This window comes from Columba livia, chromosome 1 (assembly GCF_036013475.1).
Source record: "Columba livia isolate bColLiv1 breed racing homer chromosome 1, bColLiv1.pat.W.v2, whole genome shotgun sequence".
Taxonomy (NCBI): Eukaryota; Metazoa; Chordata; class Aves; order Columbiformes; family Columbidae; genus Columba; species Columba livia.
The window spans coordinates 207677049-207684123 of record NC_088602.1 but is presented as its reverse complement, the minus strand read 5'-3'; positions in this window follow the sequence as shown (position 1 = coordinate 207684123).

The window sequence follows — 7075 nt, the reverse complement described above, 5'->3', positions numbered from 1 at the left end:
ATCTCTTTATTATTGCAGAGGGGTGACAGAGAAAGGGAGGGACTGAGATGTGTGCAGATGTGTGCTCATTGCAAAGGGGTTGGACCGGATGATCTTTGAAGGGCCCTTCCAACTCAGACTATTCTATGGCTCTATGAAAAACAGGAGAAAAAGGAGGGAGCAGAGAGCAAGTACCTCCTCGGGGTGTGAGATTCTACCTACCTGGTAAAAAAGGTTCTCAGTATCACCCCAGTGTTTTGATCACCAGAAACTATTTAGGGGAAATGGTGGTAAGAAAGAAGGATTCGCGTTATTCACAGAGAAAGAGTGCATTATTTTCTGGGTGCCTGGAAAAAGTCTGCAGGAAAGTAGGTGTGAAAGCTCTTTTCTGCACATCCATGTAACACACAACACACTGTCTGCTTGTGTGAATCAATGGGACCATGGCACAGCTCTACACCAGCTGGGCAGGGCTCCCTACAAGGTTCTGAGCCTTTAGGAGTCCATGCTCAAAGGCACCTTCCCAGAATCAGTCTAATGCTGGGACTCTGTTTCTCCACCCCTGGCCTCACAGGCCAGTATTTTCTGCATTAGAAAAGTAACTTAATGAGAAAGCCGTGTATGTATCAGCAGGGCCTGTTGCAATAGGACAAGGGGTGATGGTTTTAAACTAAAGGAGGGAGATTCAGGCTGGACATGAGGGAGAAATTGTTGCCCCTGAGGGTGGTGAGAGCCTGGCCCAGGTTGCCCAGAGAGGTGGTGGATGAACCATCCCTGGAGACATCCCAGGCCAGGCTGGATGGGGCTCTGAGCAACCTGAGCTGGTGAAGATGTCCCTGCTCATGGCAGGGTTTGGATTAGAGGGGCTTTGAAGGTTCCTTCCAACCCAAACTCTTCTATGATTCTATGACTGTATGAAAATCAGGGCATTGCCAGATTAAAGCTTGCCCAGTGAAACTATATATATGAAAAAGGTGCTCCTGGCAACTTCTGTATGTATCATTCAATGTGATTTCTACCATGCCGTCGCCTGGGTTGCTTTTTTTTTTATCTGAACCTGTGTTAGACATTTGTAAGAGATGCCAGGTGACATTTGGCCAGATCTGAAGCAATGACAGATTTTCTGCTGGTTACAAAACACGTATGTCATAACCATTGTTTGTGAAAACTTTGAGATTAGAGACCATGGTTTTAAACCAGTGATAAGATTGACCAAGTGCTGTTATTTAGTTTGTTATGTGATCTGTTTTGAGGCATAACTAGGAATTCCCACTGTGGACCAGGTGCCCCTGGACATACCTACACCAGTATAGATACATGCTCCACCTGTATCTATGTAGATAAAAACTGGTCAAGTGTACTGGGAACATTGTTGGCTACTGTCCATGTTTGTGAAATGTTAGAACATTCCCTGGTACAAATTTGGCTTATTTCTACTAAGAGTTACTCCCAAGCCAACAGCAGGAAATTAGCTGTGATTGACAGCTCATTTATTTAAACCAACAAATGGATGTCAGATGAAAATTATTTTCATTCCCAACATCAACTGGATTCAGCAACTGTACAAGTGAAGTGGTTGTATATGACAGCCTCAGACAGCTTCAGTACTCAGGAACCACGGTTTTGGGCATAAAAATGCCCCAGATTCACTATATCATAGCAATTAGTGTCAAATAATTACCATGGATATTCACTTTGATTTCAAGACACATGATTGATATGCTTTTGCATTTACCTCCCATGCATATTTTAGCAAATGAGTTTGCTGGCAGAAAACTCGATTCAAAAAGCTAATTAAAGTAACTCATTAGGAATGCAGATTTCAAATTTAGAAGCACCAAACATAGCATGCTGGTAGGATGCTCTAACTATAACAGTCACCTAGGTGGGCACAAGAAGAAATGATGTGACCTACCTCAGTTTGGCTCACAGTCCCATCACAAATCAGTGGGTTTGGTCACCCAGAGCAGTAAAATATCACCTTAACTTCCTTGTTTTCTCAGCAAAAAACCTTTGCTAAAAAGCTTTACTGGAAGGTCATGAAGTTAGAGCTATTTCCATCCAAACGGCATCAGGTCACAATTCATGTGATCCACACCTATGGTCAGCCTGAGTTTACAACAGTTGGAAAGTGTTGTTGTGGAAGAACTACAAATGATTCAAAGGCAATAACAGACCATCAGCTGGGATTTGAATTTGAAGAAAAATCCCTATCTGCTGATTCCAAGAACACAGAGAAGATTTTTCTCACATGTTCTCTGTGTATTTAGTGTGGTCCTTTTCATTAGAGAAATGTGGCAAGAAACAGCTTCTTTCAGGAAAGTTCTCTTCTTCCATCTTCAGTATTCTGTGAATCTTTAAGGATCTCTTTGGCCAAAAGCAGAAATATGGAATAATCTGGTGATACAAATAGACTTATTGACTTGCAAACCCATATTTACCAACCAGCCAGTTGGTTGATGCAAAGCAAAGTCATGACACCTGAGCTATTACTGCCTTTGTCATTAATGGGCACATTTTATCATGTGTGTCGCTGTGTCCATCCCAATAAATTAAACAGCTAAAGACCTTCCTGGGCACTGGGCTTCAATGGTTCAGTTATTACATCTTTTTTTTTTCCATTTTTTAATCTTTTGCTGGCTGGTATTCTTCTAGACAACTTCCATCATCCAAAACTTATCATAGGTCAATGAGCAATTCAAAAGTCAGCTTTGATGGGACCTTTATTGAGGGTGAAATACTTGATCTTGATGAACAGATTGTTGCATGGGACCTCAGGACGATAGGAATAGCACTGACCATGGCGACTTTCCTTGTAGGGACTCTTTCCTTTCTGTCTATTAATTTGGTTTTAAATAGACCCAGAAGTTGAATGGAGCACAAAGAAAGAAATAAGGAGAGAAGCAATCAGAGAACAGGAATGTAAGCCTTATTTAGCTAGAAAAGGAAGCAAGTAAAGACTGAAATCCTTCCTTTGCTCAAACTGGAGTCAATACAGTATTTGGGGTGTTAGTTTGTGGGCACATGGCATTTCATGAAGTCTGCTGAACACTTCTGCAAAACCAACCTGTTTAACGGTTGGACTTCATGATCTGGGATTTCCCTATTTCTCTCTGCCTTGCATGGGAGCTGCTATGGGTTGTGCTAGGAGGACTGAAAACAATAACTTTCTCGAAGTTTTGCCTTGCAGTTTTATTCTGATAAAAAAGAAAAATAGTTATTGAAATAAACAGAATATATGTATATATAAATTAAGACTCCCCCTTGTGAGCAAGAGAGCAACAGCCTTGAAGGAAAGGATACAATTTTTTCCCTGAGGAGGTGTGACTGGAGTGCAAAATAAAAGGTGTCAAATTGAGGCAACACTTGCTCTTTTTCTGTGGCTGCATCCCCTGAACCATCAGGCTTGGCCTGACTCCTCATATCATTTTAAGCACATGTATTGCCTTCTCATCGAAGAACCGTATCTGGACATCTCAACCTTATGTGTTAGTTGCAACCAGACCAATGACCCAGGAGCTCCTTTTTCCCCAAGGAGGCGGACCTTCTGGGGTTGAAGAGGTGTGATCACAATAGCGTTGTACTGCTATTAGACTAATTTTTCATGATGGACAATGAGCAAACACCACCTCCATCCTGTCCTCTATCTTTTGGCCTCTCCTTTCTTTCGTCAGGAAGGCACTGACACAGCACTGCTTTCAATAGGAGAAGAAGACAGTAGATGGGTTTGCTGGATCTGTCCTTTTCTATACAAAGGACTTAAGAAAGAAGCTGTTTAGAGCCAGTACAGTAGCACAGAATATGGTTGAGATTAGTCTCTTTGAAGGCTTTCTCTGAAATTGAACTGGAAATGGATTGATTATGAGCCAACCCTGTCTTGGAGAGCCTTCTTTAATGCCGTTGTGTCACTTTGAACTTGTCTGTTCTTTTTGAATCCAACTCAGCTACACGCAGGGGTGATCTACTTGCAATGTGTTTTGTGTTTATCTGTTTCAGAGAATAAAAAATATCTCTGAACTACGAAAAGAAGGCTGGTTCTGTTGCCATGTGAAGAAGTAAGTTGTAGTTATAAGGAAGAGGAGTTCTCAGAAGAGACGACATTTCCCTCGCACACAAGAATTAGAAAGCTCGTAAGAAGTTATCTGCAAGATCCGACTTCAGAGCTGCAGCAACTTTCCCCTGTTTACAAGCTCAGACTGGCAATGAGCAAATCTCTGCAATTTCAGCTTGTTTAATACGTCTTTTAATTTTATTCTGTTCTCAATCTGTGGAGTACAACTTCACTAGAGACAAAATCCATAGAGGAAAGTACAACTGTACCAAGTCTTCAGCCGCCATCTACCAAAACATTATGGGGAAGGCTACAGTGAACATGAGTCTCACATTTAGGTTTAACTCTGTGCTTAGGCAGGGCTGTAAGTGAACCCAAATTTTTAATAGCTGAACTATGGGAATTGGTATTATGAATATATAGTACGTAGTTACTCTTGTAAATGGAGTGTTCCCTTTAACCAGAAGAGTTGTTAGTTCAAGTCGTTGACCGAACAGGGATGTCTAGAACCAGCAGATGAAGGGAACTTCTCCAGTAGGACCATCACACAACCAAGCTAATAAAGTGCAAATGAAGACAGCTGTTGCAAAAGAATAGGCTACAAAGATGAAGAGATGGCTGCACAAAGCACTCCTCAAGTAACTGTGACTGATAGATAAGTTGTTGACAGTTAAAATTCTGTGTACAGACAATTCTTAAACAGAAGATACTGGTTTGTGGTGTTTTTTGTGTTGTTGTTGTTGTTTTCTTCTTCTTCACTATTTTGATATTTTAATTAGCTCCAGAGCTCCACCAACAAGATGCTGAACATGCAGCTCTGGAGCTTCTGTCCTTGTATACCATGTACAGAAAAGTGGAAAACATTATTTTTTATGTCTAGAGAGTCCACCCAAGACTCTTATGAGTTTTTATTTATGTACAGACATGGAGAGATTACATCTGTGCCAGAGAAATTAATTGCATTTTTCCATGTCATTTAAGGTGTCTTCAGGTTTTCAGCTTCCACTTAAAGAAAGTTAAGTATCTCAGTATCCTGGACAACAAGGCAATGAGTTACAGTCTGAAACCTGAGTTATACCTAGTTCCATGAATTTTTCTGTTTAAATGTAGGAGTAGTTACACTTATACAATCCTAAAACTACATTCAGCCCTTTGAAAGCAACCGCGAGGCTGATGTGGCCCCTGATGAAAATGAGTTTGACATCCCTGATCTAGAGGATTCAGCGATGAGTTTTGTGGGTCACAGGCTCTTCCATTGTATAAACACTACTGGAAACACAACTGCAACAAGCCAGCCATGCACAGGGAAGGCAAGAGACACATGGGAAGAGATGTGGTTCACAAGAAGTTAGATGGCATTTTTAGCCTTCATGGACATTGCCTTGGTTGATTTAAAATCTGTCTGTGCTCTTTTGTATATCTATAAGGTGTCTATCCTGGTGCTTTTCTATCACTGCACGTGCTCTTTGCTGGTCTTTGATTTTTCCTGCATCTTCAAAATTTGTTTACAGACATCCACATTTAATGAGATTAAAAGAAAGTACTGAATAATTCATTTGAGTGAGTAATTGAACTGCAGTGACCTTTATGTTAATAAAAGTGCCCCTTTCCTCTGTGCAAACACTTTGGCCTTTACAAAGCAGCGAATTCACTGTATCTGTTGAATTCACAAGTGGCTTTTTTGTTTCTGTTTGTTTGGTTTTAAATAACTGCCTATTAGCTGGAACTGGTATTGTGTTCCTCCTGCTGACTCACTGGTTTCCCAAAGCTCTGCAATGAGTGTGACATCTTTGAACACCACAGAATATACTGCTTCCTTTCAACCGGCCATAATCTGCAATGATTCAACTCACGTAAAAGAACCATGTGGGTAGAAGTATCCCAGATGAATACATCACCCTCTATACCTCTGTGCCTTGCACCTGACGTGCTATGCCATACAGAAAATATTTACTACGGGAATCCATAAAAAAATTTGCCTTTGTCTCAAAAATCGTGTGATAAATGTGGAATTCGGTTGAGGCAAAATAGTCTATGCTCATTAAAGCGAATAATTCCAGTTCTTGCCTCTACTAGGATGTGAAGTGTGTACTGACACTAACTATAAAGTAGTTATATCAGGTACCCGCTATAGGGTAACACATTTCTCAGAGTTATGAAAGTCTGTAAGGACTTTATAGTCCTTAAATTGCCAATTGGTAAAAAATAGCTAGATCTGAATATTGTGGAAGGATGGGAATTGAGAGAGGGCAGAGGTTAATTCTGTGATTTTGCCACTTGCTATCTAATTTAGGGCAAGCCTCTCCATTGTGGTCAACATCAGTTCCTCATCTGTAAAATGAGGACAGTACCAGGTCATTTTTTTGTGCACTTAGCCCAAGCCCTTTAGGAAGGAGGCGATTTTTATATCTGCGTATGTAAGGAGTTGAACACAAGAGGGCGTTTCTTCTGGGTGAGATTTCTGCATAGTGCTGCAGAATAAATAATCTGTGAGTGTTCCTGTGTTTATGCACAAAACCTTTTAATTTGCTTTTTTTTTGAGACTGTTTGAGTGTTTACTCGTAAGAATGTGTGCAGAAAGTAAAGTTGTCAGGGAATTGTAGAGAATAAATATTCATGAGAATACTCTTGCTTCAAACACTTTTGTGGCCATCTGTAAAAGCTTTTTTTATTATTCAAACAATGCTGAGCTTTTTGCAGATAATTTGCCAACAGAAAGGAATGAAAGCTTTTTTTCCTCTTTCTTTTAGGGATGGCTGATGCCGTAGTGACACAGTCATCACTGCTGGTTTGTGATTTAATATCTAACATGTGGCACAAACAGGCAGGAAGGAGTAGAGAGAATTCTACTGCCCTTCTATCATAGAGATAAAAATATGTTCACACCAACAATTTTGAATAAGGAACAAATTAGTAAAACTACCACCTGTTTGTGAACAATTAAGGCAAACAACAAGAAGTGTCTCAATTTATCAAATAACTTGTTTATATCAGCAATTCCCTTTAATGTTGGTATGATCCCTTAGTGTTGTTACACAACATCCT